The sequence below is a fragment of the Mastigoproctus giganteus genome, chromosome 1, assembly GCF_048544385.1.
Source record: "Mastigoproctus giganteus isolate SK-2022 chromosome 1, ASM4854438v1, whole genome shotgun sequence".
NCBI classification, from domain to species: Eukaryota; Metazoa; Arthropoda; class Arachnida; order Uropygi; family Thelyphonidae; genus Mastigoproctus; species Mastigoproctus giganteus.
The window spans coordinates 13746400-13765067 of record NC_143575.1 but is presented as its reverse complement, the minus strand read 5'-3'; the positions used below and the strand labels follow the sequence as shown (position 1 = coordinate 13765067).

The following is an 18668-nucleotide window of genomic DNA, read 5'->3' as shown; positions in this document are numbered from 1 at the left end:
GCAGCAAAATTGGACATTAAGCCTGATATACCTTCATCGATATCATTGATAAATACACAAAACAACAATGGGCCCAGCTCCAAACCCTGGGGGACTCTAATAACATTAGTCCACGTAGAACAGTGTCCATTTATTACCACTCTCTGCTGTCTGCCACTTAACCATCTTTTTATCCATTGCAGCAACTTGTCCTTAATGCCATACCTCTCCAATTTGTACAACAGTCTTCCATGTGCAACAGTATCAAAGGCTTTCCTGAAATCCAAGTATATGATATCAAAATTATTTTTTGCATCCAGTTCCTTTGTGACCATATCATAGTATCCAATCAAATTGGTTAGACAAGATTTCCCCTTAACAAACCCATGGTGTCTGAACTATTACTGCAGTCTTGTCTAGGTGATCCTGCATCACGTCTTTAACCAGTGACTCCATTATTTTCGCCTGAACAGAAGTTAAACTAACAGGTCTATAATTATTTGCATCACCCTTTGAACCCGCTTTGTGCATTGGGGATACATTTGCACATCTCCAGTCCATGGGGACCTCCCCTGAATCTAAGGATGCTGTCATAATTATGGCTAAGGATTTGCTTACTTCCCTCGCTGCCTCCTTCAATATAACTGGATAGATTCCATCTGCCCCAGGTGCCTTTCTTATGTTAACTTCAACAATTTCTCCTCCACTTTGCTCTCCATTATTACAAAATCATTTAGCTCTCTGTTAGAGTTTACTAAACTTCTGTCCTCTCCTTCCTTACAGAATTCCTCACGTGTGAATATAAATGCAGAATACTCATTCAGTTTGTCAGCTATCTGAGCAGGATCATCAACAGCCGAACCACCAACATGAAGTGGACCAATCTGATTCCCCTTCCTTCTAGAGTTTACATAAGTAAAGAAGTCTTTGTTGTTTTTCTTTGCAACCTTTGCCAAGGATTTCTCGTAATGAGCCTTTGCTTGCCTAACCGCCTTTGTGACTTGATTACAGACTAGCTTGTATCTGCCATAGGCTTCTATGTCACCTGCTAATTTATATGCATCCCACACATTTTTCTTCTCTGCCACAAGCCTCATTAGTTCATCTGACATCCATTTAGGCCTAAATCTTGAACAGTATTTCTTAGTTGGTATGAAAAGCCTAGTAGCTTCCAAGATTAATTCCATGAAGGCTTCCCATTTAGAATTCAAAAACTGCCTGAGACCACTGTAGTCACCTTTACAAAACCAAAAACTCTTCCCTTTACCCTTGATGGTAGTTAGATCTTTAAGTAAATCCCACATCAGTAGACTGTGATCACTGTCAACTAGTGGTTTCTTTCACTAAAAGGCCTCTGGTCAGGAAATCTATCCATAATTGATGCCGCCAACTCTGACCAATTATAACTTAAAATACAAATAAAATAAAATAAATAAATAAAATCGACTGTAAAGTATAGATTAAAATCGTTAAACTCGTACTACTATAAAGCTGAATAAAATTACAAATAAAATAAAATAAATAAGTAAAATCAACTGTAAAGTATAGATTAAAATCGTTAAACTCGTACTACTATAAAACTGAATAAAATTACAAATAAAATAAAATAAATAAGTAAAATTGACTGTAAAGTATAGATTAAAATCGTTAAACCGTACTACTATAAAACTGAAGCTTTTGGCAGCAATTGCTGCCTTCCTCAACATAAGTAGTGCTGCATCGACAATTCATTATAGTGGTTTCTTTATCTGCAAATTTCTAATGCATGAGTCATCACTGATGATAATCAGATCAAGAGTATTACCCCCTCTGGTTGCTCCTTGAACATGTTTCTGTAGAAAACAATCCTCCAATAAATCCACAAAAGTCTTTCTAGTGTGCGAGTGACCAACCCACAAGTTCCAGTCAACATCTAGAAAGTTAAAAATCCCCATTACAAGACATTCTGATTTACTGGCCCGCTATTTCTCTGCACAATTGTTTGTTGTACTCATCAGAGTCATTAGGCCTATAACACATTCCTACTTTCATTTTCCCTTTCCCAGTGTTTATGTCACACCAAACTGATTCAACATTGCACTGTTCACCCATGTCAACTGGATGCACTTCCTTAGATTTTATGTTTCTTAACTAACAGCATAACCCCTCCTCCCTTCCTGTCCTGTGCATCCTTGCTGTACACATTGTACTCCCCAAATTCCAATTCTGCACTGCTTATATCTGTGTGACAACATATCTCTGATATCCCAACAATATCTGCTTTTGACGCCTTGATCATCACACTTCAAATTCATCAAATTTATTTACTATACTTCTAGCATTGGTGTACATGCAAGTATACATACACCTATTCTTACGCTTAGTTATCCTAACACAGCCCATGTATTACTTGTTCCATGATGACACTCAGCAGCTCCTGAAATCCCCAGCAACTTGCTCTCTAGGCTGCTGCTCATTACAATAGAAGCAGTGCAAGAATCGCTTTCACCTCTGCCTGTGGCTACTGTTAATCTTCTAGTCTGCGATTCCCCCCAAGCTAGCAGCTTTCCAACCCACCTAACACTACCTTAATAGCATCAGCAAATATTCTTGCAACCTTTCTATTAAGTGTATCCCATACCTGTAGAAGCGTGATTTGATTTTTTTTGATTTGGTAGTTGTTGGCGCATCGGCTTCTGTGGCCATATTGCACCTCCCAAGGTTTTTGCAGTACTTTGATCCAAGCCCGAGGCGGGAATCGAACCCACGACCTTTGGGTTGCCGGGCAAGCACTTTACCCACTCGGCTAGCCCGGTCGGCACCTGTAGAAGCACTCTCTCCTGTTAGCAAGCACAGATCATGCTGAAAACACAATCTCTCCAAGGCCGAATTGATTGACAAGGCTCTCATCATATACTCCCTCCTATTGTGCCTTGGCAGAATTGCAGACACTTTCAAATTCAACCCTAGCTCACAACTTTTTTTCAACATTGACCTGTACTTGTTAATTAAATTGCAAATCTCTTACTCTTAAGGTTATTGGTGCCAACGTGTACAACAATATCACCTTTTGTGCTCTTAAAATATATCTGCTCTAGAACATCATCAACTTTTGTCCCTGGCAGACATACCCTGGTCCTGTTCCACATATCCTTTTTGCACAATATATTTCCCATCTCCCTGACGATAGAGTCATTGACAATAACTAGCTCCTGTGGGACGAGTGCATTCTGCCCTGAAGGTTGCTGCTGTGTTACCTGATGCATAAGAGTAAGCTCTGGTATTGAGTTGGGCAGCTGAGAGTTTGATGGGCCCCCTATTTCAATTCCTTCGAGGGCATCTACCCTACTCTTCAAACTCTCATAGATGCCCATCAGAATGCTGAGTTGGCACCTAATTTCTTGACACTCTGTGCACCTAGAACACACAAAGACATCCTCCTTGGCTATATCATGTCCTGTTCCAGAAAGGTCTGCAAACATTTCACAAGACTGCTTTATGCATGTTGCTTTGCTGCTCTAGTCTGGGCATGTTTTCCATTTAAATACAATGTAATTAATTAACAATGAAAATTGTTATTGATCAATTTACTATACTATATTAGACTATACAATAATATACTAAGCTAATGCAGTAATACATATTCTGCTATATAGTTGTATGTTATGCCTTAGCTACCAAGTTTGAGATATACGCTATCAATCTGCACTATAACGTAACAATCACAATGTTAAATTCGTCATATCCTTCACTAAATACTAAAGATATATGCCCAAAAAAAAAGTGATTAAAACCTTCAAAATACTTATTTATTACAATTAAATCCCTACTATTCTTCTGCATTACTGGTTATGCCATGATATTCTCACCAAAACACCACTTTGATAGCGGTATGAGTAGCGAGTTGTAACTTACAAAATCACCAGCTAAATTTAAAAAATAAGCCTATTTAATCTATTTGTAAAACACAAATTAATACACTAGCTAATCAAAAAAATGATAAAATGTCTAAGAAAACTTGTCCGTTTGCAGCAGCTCCAGGAGTTTACATTTTCATGTCAAGAGGAAGGATTCTATCAACGTTAAGCTTACTCAATTCATTCAAAGGTCTTACGCCAATGCTTCCCAAACTTTTTCTTTAATTACCCAAAATCCTTATCAGAAAGTCATTTTTACCCAATGTAGGTAAAACACTAACTGCACAGAAAACACATATGACAAGTGAAGAGAGATCAGTAAAAATAGGAAGCAAACAATGTTTGATGCAATGTCTCTATTTTTAACATCTCTAAACATTTTAGCAGCCACAAAAAATTTGGTAATTATTCACCATGAATATTTCATTACCCAGGTCCCAGCGAATGAGTATAATGCCACTGTTCCTCTTATTTACTAGTTCCACAAAATTGGGAGCAATTGGAGACAGAGCACACCTCACTTTGTATTCAGGGTTCAGCAAATAATTTCATTTTGTGCTCTTTATGAAGGCAAGAGTGAAAAATCCTACTTCACACATGTAGGTGATTGGAAACAGCAATAATTGCATCATAGCTTCTCCAGCTACCACAAGATATTCATCGTGAATTGTTAACCAGAAAGACTCCAAATGGTCCTTTTCTTCAAATAACATTTTGCACTGACTGCTTGACCTCCATCATTTGCTCTGCAAAATCGGGGATTTCAGTCAAGTCACACAGAAATGGGTTTACCATCCACTGATATATAGACCTTTCTAGTTCAGGAAAGTATTCCTTGAAATGCAAAGATAGTTTTGTTAAGTGGGTGATCACGTCATCCTTGATTTCACTGAAATAAACCCCATCAGCATCCTCCAAGAACAAAGAAAGAGTGGGGAAGGATGCAATTTTATGTTGCTCTGCCTTTTTTAGTTGATACTCGAGCTTTTCTTGAAACACTTATTTTTTCACTTGCAGAAATCCTATTTTCCTTTTTTCCTTGACATTGCACATTAAGTGCATTCATGTTGGAGAAAATATCAACTAAATAACAGCTGAGCTAACCACTTCATGTTAGAAATTCTTTCAATGAGAGCATGCTTCTTTTCAACCAAAAACATCTCAATTTCAGTCCTCAGCTCCCAAAAGCGATTCAGAACATTCCCCCTCTTGAGAGTCAACGGGTCTCCACGTAGAAAACAAGGTTCTTATGTAATGAATCAGTTTCGGAACACAAGGTTCTAAAGAGTCTCGTGTTTAAAGCACCTGCCTTGATTAAGTTCACTATGGTAATGACGTTTTTCATGACTTCCTCTAGTTCAGGAACAAGACCTTTGATGGCCAGAGCTTGGCAGTGAATCATACAATGTGTTGACAGAATTTCGGGATTGTGTTGCTTTGCATGAGCTATAAAGCCTGAATGCTAACCCAACATTGAGGGAGTGCCATCACTGTTAATCCCCACACAGGAATCCCATGTTAAATCTGCTTTGCTAAAAAATGCATGAATAGCGTAGAATATGTCAATTCCTTTACAGGTCATTTTCAAAGGCTTGCAGCAAAGATGATCTTGTTCAATCATGGTTTCAAACTTATAACTTATCAACTGCAAGTCACTGGAGACATCCGTGGGTTCGTCCAGTTGAATAGCAAACTTAACACTCCAAATAATATGGCAAATAAGTTCTGCCTTTATGCCTCCAGCAATGATTTCAATTTGGTGATTAACGGTATTATTGGACAATGGTACTGCTGCCACTTTTTGTGCTTGGTCAGACCCACACATTATTTCGTTGATGCAAATAGCAGCTGGCCAGATGAGCATTTCCCCTATTGTGTGTGGCATCTTTGATTTTACAATCAGGAAGGACACTTCAAAGCTTGCTTTTGCCGCATCCTTTTGATTAATTGCTTTGGAATCCTTGTTAGTAAGTTTCTGCATCTTTATAATCCCTTCTAAACGTTGAAAATATGATGGAGGCTTGGACAACAATGTTGGATGTTTCCGCTTCATATGATCTTGGAGCTTACTCTTTTTCAATGACTCATTGTATAGAATGGCAGAGCACACGACACATTGTGGTTTCACGACTCCCTTGTCTTCGATATAGGTGAAACCTAGCTCAATGAAGTCTGGCACATAAGGACATTTGGTAGCACTCATTCTGGGTAAGAAAAAAGATGAAAATTAGGATTTGTGTTATATTATTTTATATTATTACGATTTGTGTTATATTATTCTATATTATTAGGATTTGTGTTATATTATATTATTTTAAATACAGGTGACCCCCGCTTAACGCTGATCATTCGTTCCGGAAAAACAGAGCGCTAAGTGAATCTGCGCTAAGCGAGCACCGCTTTCCCATAAGGTAACATATGTATTTGTGAGCTGCGGTCGGTGCCATAGGATATTTCCTAATCAATAATAAACGGTAATGAAAAGATGCACAAATGTCGGTCAAAATATTTAATATTCAAATATTTGCACATATAAAATATTCTGCATTACGTACGTATAATTATGTGGTAACTACTTGCGTCTCAAAAGTAAACAGAATTCCAATTAAAATAATGAATTTAATTGATTTAATTTAATGGATGAATTTAATCATGAAAAATGTGTGTATTTTGAGTTGAACTTTGGCCCTCTTCCAAATAAACTAAAAGGGGTATTAATTTTAAATGGCCCGCAGCGTTACCACCCAACAATAAAGTCAACCGATCCTTCGCCGCTTTGAAACTTGGCATGTTTTTTGTTCTTTCAATATGAAACTTCTTTTAGGCATTCGTTTCCACAAAAGTCCTGCTTCATCTATGTTAAAAACTTGTTGAGAAGTATAACACATAATACCCCTCTTCAATAATTTTAACAAGTTCTTTTTTGAAAGTTTCGGCTCCTTAATCTGCACTAGCAGCTTCTCCTGGGATTTTAAATCTATTCTACCAGTTTTAAATGGTTCCACATTTTTTTTTTTAGGCGAGTTTTCTTCAGATCATCGTATTGGCTAATCTCTTTCTCTCTTTTTTTAATATTTAACTTAACTGAATTCTGCATTGGAATATTATCTTCAAAAAAAAGTAGTCTTTCCATTTCAGTCCTAATAGCCGGTCTAGTCCTAGTTGCTTGCAGTGGAACAGCTATCTTTCCCGCTGCTAAAATTAATTCTTTATTTTTTCATAATTGTTCTTACGGTTAAATTTGCGAGTCCTAAATTATGGCACACATCCGCTTGTCGTTGACCGGAATCGATTCGCTTCAAAACGTCTAATTTAATTTTCAAATTCAGTCTTTTTCTTACATTTATAGTCTTCGTACTGCACCCAGACGTTGTTGCATTTTCATTCCTGTCGGTCATTATTAGCTCTTCGAAAATATAACTGCGTTGGTTGAATTAATTATGATATAATGTTCAAGTAAACTGTCCGTTACGCACGATGTCTAATACTGTACTGAGTGATGACTAACTAGACTTCGGATAAATGCATATAACGCAAATATTACAAGCAATATATTTGATCATTTTTTAAAATGTTGATCTCGGAACTACGTAACAAGTGACTGTACTTAAATTAGCGTGAGAGAAAATTTCACTGAGCGTGGGAAAATTGCTCAAGTCGGCGTGGGAAACGTTTTAATGCTGTTTTGCTATTCATTTTCAAGCTATCGACTCCATCAAATGAAACGATTTCGTTAAATATGTCAAAAATGTAATCTGTAAAAGAGCGTTATAGTGATCTGTGACAGCGTTATAGTCAGATATGGGTTATAATATAAGAACAGCGTTATAGCGAATCAGCGTAAAGCGAACCGCGTTATAACGGGGGCCTGCTGTAAATTAAAAATAATATGAGGAAGATTACCTTTTCCAAATGGTACGATATGATTTATAAACACAGCCAGTACAATACATACCTCGCACTGTCACAGCTAGCAACACACTGCACCTAAAGTTTAGACTAGACTCACTCACTCACTTTAGTTTAGGGGGGCAGTATGCGTAGACATATTTTGTCAATTCTCCACGTGCATGCAAGCGCAGCAAAAATGAATGAATCTAATAACAAGCGTATGGCGTATTTATTAAATAGCAAATAAATACTTGTTAGGCTCTTTTAGAGTATCAGTGCACACTGACTGATCACTTTCTTCAGAGTACTTCTTCTACACTTTTATGGTAAATTTGAATGTGTATTCTGAGGTGTGTCGTCACCCAAAGAAAAACCATTTTGCCCAATTTTGGGTAATTTACCCAGGTTTGGGAAGCACTGCCTTAAGCATTTGGTCTTTGAGACTTGTCACATCTCATGTGTGACAAGCTAGGGCTATCTATGTGGAGTCTAAAACACTTGAGTCAAGTGAACTGAATTTCAGAGAAGTCCGGTTGTTCTGAGGCAACCAAAATTTCTGCTTGCAATTTCACAATGGTGGGATTATCAGTAACCTGGGCATAACCCCCTTATACAAGCCCCAAAATACAACTACTATAGTGGAGGTGACCACCCTGGTGTGAACCACCATAAGCAGGGGCCAAGGTAGTATCCACACCAAAAAGAGGAATGCAGCCCCTCTGAGTTAACAGGCAATACTAGGTGGTAGTTGACCCTCATCAGCTAGTGCAATGCCACCACTTCACTGATGGCTTTAAGTGGTGAAACTGACATTCAATCTCCAGAGCAAAGCTCTGGTAACCCTCATCTCTTCTATCATGCAGTATGATTGATTGATGTCTTTTGAGGTTAAGATGAGAAACATGGCAAGATCCAATCCATTACATTTTGAGGGTACAGCTCCAAAATGGTGTTCGCAGGCCAGCCACTAGATAGGCCACTGGACTGAACCTATCGATAACTCACTAGGAAGCATCCAGATCAGCTAGTGTATAATCTTGCTCCCTCTACTCTGCCAGATGGTGACTGGAGGGAGTCCAAGTAGTGTATGCAGGGTACACCGCTGAAGCCATGTTATATCAAGGAGTTGGGTATATTCTTACTGTGTGTAAGCCATATGCAAAAAATTTAATTGCTTCATACAACATGTCCCCCACCTTTTCTTTACTAATGAATATATCATGATTATTCAAATTAACAGAACAAACTTATCTGTGAAAATATCTAACCCTCTCAAACATTTCATAGTGCATTTCACAAATATATATGGTCTCAGTTCCAACCTGAACAATGTCCATTTCTACTTACAATTTGCCAAATCCCACTTACTTTTTCTGACAGAATCCCAATTATTGGTTGATTCAACCACTGCACACCTCAGTTGTAATTATTTGCAGTATGATTCCTTTCATTTCAAAGATGATACTTGCAATGTGTTTCCTTTGATATTCCCTTTCAGAGACTTAGTATTTTGGAATCTCTTCTTTTCGATTTTCTCTGGCTTAAATTCTCTCAACCCCATTCTGTCAAATTCATTTGTTAACTCTATTGAACCCCCAATTTCACTAGTCACTTGAAACCATTTGACTTCCTCTCTCTGAAACTTGACTTTCCTCCAGTCCAACTTTCCTAATAGTGAGGTAGTTTTCCTTGGTAATTTTAATGTTCACAACTCCAGCTGGCTTCTGTTTCTAGTCACACAGGTCCAGCTAGTCCTGATGAACTGGTCAAGATGCTGTTGTTGTTTGTTGTTTGGTTTTTAGGAGCATTAGCAACTAAGGCCATATTGCTCCGGGATATGCGGTGGTCATTCCCTGACCTTTCCGCATCCTCCGTATTTGGTGGTGACGGGCTCGAACCCCGGTCTAATCAAGAAGCACGTGCTACGCACTACTGCTCCTTCCCACCTGGCTACGGAAGCGCCAGTCAAGATGCTGAGGCTTTTGTAATTACCAATGACTTTGCACAGATCATTCATATACCTATCACAATACCAAACAATCCTAATCACACAGCCATCACTTGATCTATTTCTCATAAACAACCCTTCCAAGTACTTGGTCAAGGAAATTGACCAACTAGGCACCTCAGATCACAACTTGATGATGGTCTCTTCTCCAATGGAGCCTTTCTCTTGTGGGCATTCTCAGCCTCGTGTTGTTTGGTATACAAGAATGCAAAATGGGATGATCTGTGAGATTTCTATTCTTCTTTTCCTTGGTTGGATTACTTAAATCTTCTGATGTCATTTGTTTGTTATTTGGTTTTTAGGAGCATTAGCAACTAAGGCCATATTTGCTCCGGGAATATGCGGTGGTCATTCCCTGACCTTTCCGCATCCTCCATATTTGGTGGTGATGGGCTCGAACCCCAGTCTAATCAAGAAGTGTGTGCTACGCACTGCTGCTTCTTCCCACCTGGCTACGGAGGCACCCTTCTGATGTCGATGTTTGCCCAGATCATGTCAGTGAAATTATTCTTCCAGGGAAATCCTTTATTCAACACTCCACCTTAACATCTCGTCCTTTATCTAAACCTTGGTTTTCCAATAAATGTGCTAAGGCTGTTCATGATATGAATGTTGCATATTGCAATTGGCTTGCATCCAAATCTACAAGTTCATTTACTGCCTACACAAAAGCGTGCAACAATTGTAAAGCAATTATTAATCGGTCAAAGCTAAATTTTGAACAGGCTATGAGTGAAAAATATGATTCTTGTCCAAATGGCAAGCAAGCATTCTGGTGTCTTTCCAAAGCTATTTGGTGAGACTTTTTCCCATCTATACTCCCACCTCTGGTAAAATTTGATGGTTTTATTTCCATCTCACTTATGATAAAGCTGACCTGCTTGCATCCGACTCTTCTTCTAACTCTTGTACTGACAATCTTTGTAAACCATCTCCTACCATTCTCAATACACTCCATTCAATCCCTCCTGGGGTCTTATATCAAAAGGATGTCAAAAGAAGTTTGTACACTGTTGACGCCACAAAAGCTCCAGACCTGATGATATGTCTCAACTTGTTATCAAAACCTGTGTTCCTGGGCTTACTTACTCCTGTTCAGTGTCAGCTGTTTAAACTTTCTAATTCCACTGGTGTTTTTACTTCTGCTTGGAAATTTGCTCATATCCGCCCAGTTCCTAAAAAGGATGAGAAATCCATCTCATCCAATTATCATCCTACTGTACATGCTTTTACTCTTTCTAAAGTAATGGAGAAATCAACTGCCAACTCCAAAACTACCTTGAAATAATGAAAAGATTTGGTGAAATGCAAGTAGTTACTCTTGACATTTCCAAGACTTTTGATCATGTTTGACATGAAGGTCCTCTGAATAAGCTTCCATCTTATGGATTTCTGAACCGTTTTTTGTTTTTGGTAATTGAGTATCCATCCAGTTTTCTCTCTGATTGCTCAGTGTGAGTGAGGTAGATGGCTCTCTGTCTTTCAACTTCTCCACTAATGCTGGTGTTCCCCAAAGTTCAGTTCTTTCACAAACGCTTGTCCCTTTTGTATATTAATGACCTTCTCCATTGACTGGAAATCCTATTCACAGTTTTGCTTATGATAGCCCATTGCATTCCACCTTCCAGTTCAAGAAATCTTTCCCTGCAGAAACAGCTTCAACTTCTTAAATATCCTCCATCACCAATTCCTTAAATGCTGATCTACAATCAGGTAATTCTCCAGTGGAGCAAAGATAACTTAGGTAATTTCAATTCTTCTAAAACTCAGTCTTATATAGACTCTATCTACATTAAACTCTGTCTTATATCTCACAAAAAGGATTCTTCTGCTCCTGTGCTTATCTTCAATGACACTCAGATTTTTAGACAAGATCACATATTTGTATTTGGGATTATGCAGATGTCTAATCTCTCTTGACATAAGTACATCACAAATATTGCTTCCTCTGCATTATCTAAAAAACTAGATTTTCTCTTTCACTCTCAGAATTATTTTTCTTCTAAACAGCTACTTACTCTGTACACGTCTCAAATCTGCCCTACCATGGAATACTGTTCCCACATTAATTGTGGTTCCCCCCACAACCTCTCTATCATGCTTATAGCTCCATTCAGAAGAGTGCAATTAGGTTAATTAATGACCTAACTGTCACTACCATCAGAGATAAAGGAAAGGGTTCTTTCTTTCGTAAAGATGATTACAGTGGTCTCAGACAGTTTTTAAATTCTATACAGTGAGACCAACTGATGATGTTAACAACAGCAAATTCTAAATGGGAAGCATTCAAGGAATTAATCTTGGAAGCTACTAGGCTTTTCAAACCAACTAAGAAATACTGTTCAAGGTTTAGGCCTAAATGGATGTCAGATGAATTAATGAGACTCATGGTAGAGAAGAAAAATGCATGGGATGCATATATATTATCAAGCAACGCAGAAGCCTTTGGTAGATATAAGCTAGTCTGAAATCAAGTTACAAAGGACATTAGGCAAGCCAAGGCAGATTATGAGAAATCTTTGGCAAAGGATGCAAAGTAAAACAGCAAAGACTTCTTTACTTTTATAAACTCTAGAAGGAAGGGGATGAATCAGATTGGTCCACTTGATATCGATGGTTTGACTGTTGATGATCCTGCTCGGATAGCTGACAAACTGAATGAGTATTTTGCATCAACATTTACACATGATGAATTCTGTAGGGAAGTCGAGGATTTTTGTTTGTTTTTTTTTGTTTGTTTTAGGATTTTATGGCGCATTAGCATCTAAGGCTATAATGCGCCAAGTCAAAAAGATGTAAAATATAAAACTATAATATTATAATTGTTTGTAGATTATTGTGAAAGGGTATACGATGTAAAAAGTTAATAAAGCATAAAATGATAAAAACATTCTAGATAGAGTTATTTAGATTAATAAGTTGTAAAAACTTAACTATAGCTGACACGTTGTCATTGTTTGATAAAATCTGTCTGAGTGTATAAGGTTCAGACAGATGCCTAAAACATAAATGACAGTCATTATAAAAAGATGGACATTCAATTAAAATATGACAGACTGTTAAAATGGTGTCACAATTTCTACACACAGGACGTTGTCTGCCCTCAGCAGATAGGAAGTGGAGGATAGAAGCTTATCAAACTCTCATAGAGAGCCAAATGATTTTGTAATAACTGAGAGCAAAGTGGAGGAGAAATTGTTGAAGTTAAACATAAGGCACCTGGGGTGGATGGGATCTATCCAGTTATATTAAAGGAGGGAGAAAGCAGGCCCTTAGTCATGATTATGAGGGCAACCTAGGACTCAGGGGAGGTCCACATGCAAATGTATCCCCAATTCACAAAGGGGAATCAAAGAGTGACTTGAGTAATTACAGACCGGTTAGTTTAAATTCTGTTCTGGGGAAAATAATGGAGTCACTCGTTAAGGAAGTGATGCAGAATCATCTAGACAAGACTGCAGTAATATGTCAAACTGCAGTAATAATTCAGACACAGCATGGGTTTGTTAAGGGGAAGTCTTGTCTCACCAATTTCATTGGATACTAAGATGTGGTCATAAAGGAACTGAATGCAAAAAATAATTTTGATATCATAAACTTGGATTTCAGGAAAGCTTTTGATACTGTTGCACATGGAAGTCTACGTTACAAATTGGAGCAGTACAGCATTAAGGGCAAGTTGCTACAATGGATAAAAGGGTGGTTGAGTGAGAGAAGACAGAGAGTGGTAATCAATGGACACTGCTCTTCATGGACTAATGTTATTAATGGAATCCCCCAGGGTTCAGTGTTGGGCCCATTGTTGTTTTGTATATTTATCAATGATATTGATGAACATATATCAGGCTTAATGTCAAAGTTTGCAGACAATACAAAGGTTGGTAGAATTGTTAATGACAGTAGCATACTGTCCTTACAGGATCTAGAAAGGTTGGGCAGATGGGCTGAGAAGTGGCAACTGAAGTTTAACATTGACAAATGCAGAGTAATGCATATGGATAGCAGTAACCCCAGAGAAACGTACCAACTGTGTGGTACTACACTCAGGGTGGTAGAGAATGAAAAAGACCTGGGGGTAATTGTGCAGTCAGATATCAGATATGAAGTTTTCTGAGCAGTACAGACAGGCTGCAAGAGCAAGTCATGAGGTCTTGTTGTTGATATACAGGAAGTTTGCTAGTAGGAAAAAGGAGGTGATTATCCCTTTGTATAAGGCAATGGTCAGGCCATGCCTTGAGTACTGCATACATGTCTGGAGGCCTCATTTTTGGAAAGATGCAGAGTTGCTAGAATGAGTACAGAGAAGGGCAACAAGATTGGTGAGGGGAACAAAGGGGGCCTCTTACCAAGAAAGGCTTAAGTTCTGCAAATTGCAGTGTCTGGCGGCTAGGCACTTGCCAGGTAACCTGATTGAGGTGTATAAGGCCTTGAATGGTTTGAGCAGGCTCAATGCTGATGGGATTCTTCCTCTTGCTCTGATTATGAATCTGAGGGGGTGAGGGGGAATAAATTCAAATTGAGGAAAGATAGTTGTAGAATAGTATGTGTGGAAATTTGCCTTTAGCCAGCAGTTAGTTGATTGCTGGAACAAACTTCCATCTGTTGTTGTGGAAGTTGATAGCTATCTGCTCGGGGTGTAGAGAAGGGCAATGAGATTGGCGAAGGGAATGAAATGTTAGCCTTACCAAGGAAGACTTCAGTTCTGATTGAAGCATCTATAGACTAGACACCTGCAAGGTGAGCTGATTGAAGTGTTTAATTGATTGAGCTAGCTCAATGCTGATGGCATTCTTCCTCCTGCTCAGACTACACATGAGAGGGCATAAATTCAAATTGAGGAAGGATGATTGTAGGATAGATGTGCAGAGGTTTGTCTTCAGCCAGTGGGTCATTGGTTGTTCAAATAAGCTTGTTGTTGTTGTTGTGGAAGTTGGTAGTTTGAATAAATTCAAGGAAACTAAACAAATTATTGAAGGGGATGGGCAGGTATTTTGTGGGAGTTTTTTTTTTTTTATTTGCTGATGCTTTACAAAATTGCTTTCTTGCGTGATATGCTGCCACCACCACCACTACTAATAATAATAATATTAATAATAACCAGTGACTACATTATTTACCCTGGAACAGAAGTCAAGCTAACAGGTCTGTGATTACTCATGTCTCCCTTTGATCCCACTTTGTGAATTGTGGATACATTTACACATTTCCATTCCATAGGGACCTCTGCTGAATTCAGGGATGCTTTCCTAATCATTGATAAAAGTTTGCTTACCTCTTTTACTGCCTCCTTTATTGTAATTCAATAGATCCCATCCATTCCAAGTGCCTTTTTACATTTATCTTCAACAATTTCTCCTCTGCATTCCTCTTAGTTATCACAAAATCATTCAATTCCCTGCCAGAATTTTACTCACTTCTGACATCCTCATCCCTAAGAAATTGCTCATGTGTGAATATAGATGCAAAATACCCATTTAGTTTGTCTGCAACCTAAGCAGGATCATCAATTGTTAATCCATTCATATTTATGGACCAATGTGATTCAACCCCTTCCTTCTACTGTTTACAGACTTTTGTAATCTACCTTAGGTTGCCTAACTTCCTCTGTGACCTGATTGCAGACTAGATTTTTATCAGCTGTAGGCATCTGTAGTACCTGATAATTTATTTGCGTCCCATGCATTTTCCTTTTCTGCTACAAGCCTCATGAGATCATCAGACATCCATTTAAGTCTGTACCTTGAACTGTATCTCTTAGTTGGTATAAAAAGCCTAGTTGCTTCTACAATAACATCTCTGAATGCATCCATTTAGAATTTCCTGTTGGTAACTTCATCAGCTGAGCTCATTGTAGTCACTTTTATGAAAGCAAAAACCCCTTCTCTTTACCCTTGGTAGTAGTTGCATCTTTAAGTAAATCCCACATCAATACTCTGCAATCACTGTCACCTAGTGGTTATTTTATATGCAGCTTCTTAATGCATGAATAATCACTGCTGATAATCAGATCAAGAATATTGCTCTCTTTTGTTGTGTCTCTAACATGCTGCTGTAGAAAACAGTCATCCAATAAATCCCCAAAAGACTTGCTAATACGTGAGTGAGCAACTTACAATTTCTAGTCAATATCTGGAAAGTTAAACTCTGCTATTATGTGATTGTTTGTTTGTTTGGGAATTTATTAAGCACATCGGCATCTATGGCCATAGTGCGCCAGCCATTATATGATATTCTGATTTACTGGCTCCCTCTCTTATCCTCGTTTTTGATTTTCCAGTGCTTATGTCAAACCAAACTGACTCAATTGCACTGGCCACCCATGTCCACCGGGCTGAAAAAGGAAAAGGCATATATAAAAAAAGGAAACTCTTGCTTTTAATGGACTTCTGATTTAGTGAATGCTGACACAGCATTCACTAAATCAGGCTTTTTGTTTGTGCAGGGTCCAGTATTATAAATGCCTTAGTGTGATGGGTATTTACCATCACATAAAATATTTTCAATGCCAAGGAGTTACGATTTTCCTTACCATCACCTTCCACTAGCCTTGAACCTCTAGCAATGGTATGTGAGAAGCCTTCATTCACAACTTGAATAAGTTATTTAGTTTCCAGTGCCACTATATGACAAGTATTTCAGTAAAATAAAATATTAAATTTTTTTTTAATAGTACAGTATCATTTTATAATATATTATCATTGTATATATTCACTGTATTTCCATTTTCAGATTAATTTCAAAATTATTTCATAGTACAGTATCATTTTATAATACATTATCACTGTATATATTCACAGTACTTCCATTTTCGGGTTGATTTCAAAATTTTTTCATTTGGCATGATTTACAGCAGCGGTTCTCAAACTTTCTGAGCCCACGCCTCCCTTGACCCGTAAAATTTTCCCGGTGTCTCCCTTGAAGTAAAGCATCTATAATTGTGCAATTTCTTATTTTTAATAAGTTAATACAATAATTATTAATACTACATGAAATAATAAGCATCTGCAGTTCTAAATTACATTGGTAATTTAGAACTACAACTTCTAAATTACTAACGATTATTATCAGTAAGTAAACATGCCAAAAACAATAAAAAACACAACCGCACACCACTGAAACCATATTTTCAACCATGCAGCTAATGCTTCTATGAAATCTACCTATATATGTCATACATAGTATGCACAAAATTATATATATTACATTACATCATATCAATCATAATTCATCAATCCATTTCAGCAAAATATAATATTTTTTTCCCAAATAAATGTTTATCTCATGTTTATATCGAAGTTAGAGTGAGATAGGTGGTGGTAAATGCTTTAAAAAATAGATTATAAAATTTAATGTTATGTTATGAAAGTTTATTTATATGTATATATTTTTTATTTATATATGTTATGTTATGAAGATTACATTTCTGTTAAACTTTTTGCACCTCCTTTTGCACTAGTCTGTGCCTCCCAGTTTCGAAATTGCTGCTTTACAGCATGCATAATTTGAAATTATGCATGTTGCTTCCCAGATAGAAGCATCTACAAGATCATTTAATTCACGGACTGGTGCAAGATTTTTTGTTTACCATGCAAACTTTCCATAACTGCCTCTAGAGATGCTCTCCCTGATCGCTACTGAGTAGACTGTGTGTGCATGACAGTATTTCTTGAGCTAGTGTTGCATGAAGAGAGTTTTTTAGCCATGTGTCACTGACAATCGTTTTGAAGCAAGTATCATGTCGGACATACAGATTGAACAGTGATATGTGATTTGTTATTGTGTCAGACAGGGCTTAAATATGTTGGAAACAGTTAAAGAATGTCTTGGTAGGAAGGCCATATTTAAATGACACAAGCAATTCAGTGAAGGCCATGAGTCTGTTCCAGTTGATTCCTCAGAAAATTGCAAAAGCCATATGAAATCTTGGATGAAGATGGGCAAATTACACTTCATGAAGTAGCTGTTAGAATGTCCATTTCATATGGCAGTGCTCACAATATTGTGAAAGATCACCTGAAAATGTTGCAAATCTGTGCCCACTGGATTCCATGCAATTTGTCTCCAGAACAAAAATAGCAAAGAGTAAAGATTTGTGCAAAGAAACACTTGATCGTTTTGAAACACAAGGTCAAAACTTCTTAAATTGAATAGTGACTTGTGATGAAACTTGGATTTTTCACTGTGATCCAGAGACAAAACAACAGTCAAGTGAGTGTAAGCACTCTGATTTGCGAAAACCTACGAAATTTCAAGGTTCTAGTTCGGCTGGCAAACAACTGATTTGTTAACATAAAAGCATTCTTGTTACACATTTTGTGAATTGTGGAACAACTATTAATAAGGAAGCATGCTCTGAAGTTCTCCGAGTCAAAATTTGCCATGCTATTCATGAAAAATGTCAAGAACTTTCTGGTGTTTTCCTCATACAGCTAATACTGTGCAGTGAGTGATCACTGCCATAGGAGCCGAGGTTCTGCCATATCCCCCCCTTATTCACTGGACTTAGCCCAGTGTGATTTCTTCCTGTTTCCATATCTAAAGAAAGCTCTGAAAGGCAAGCATTTCACATCCAACAGCGATGCTCACAGGGCCATTTTTCAAAAGACTGCAAAGTGCTTCCACAATGGAAGGACTTTGCAGTCTTTTGAAAAATGGCTTGCAAGAAGCATTTAATGCAAGGGTAAGACAGTGGAGAAAGTGTGTAAAGTTCAAGGGAGAGTATTTCAAGAAGGAGAAATCCATAGAAGCATCAGATGATAACAATTAAGATAAAATCTTGCACCAGTATGTGAATTAAATGATCACCCCTTGTATCTTCAGAGAATATCATGTTTTGTGTTGCGAAGAAAAATAAGTAACCTGAAACTAGAACAAATGCAACATCAGCACTTATC

The 18668-nt window shown here is 37.7% G+C and overlaps 1 protein-coding gene across 1 annotated transcript in view; it reads right to left on the bottom strand.

Moving 5' to 3' along the window:
- The window catches only part of LOC150090565 (katanin p60 ATPase-containing subunit A-like 2), a 123453-nt gene that overhangs the window by 7489 nt on the left and 97296 nt on the right, over window positions 1-18668 (bottom strand). The window lies entirely within an intron of this gene.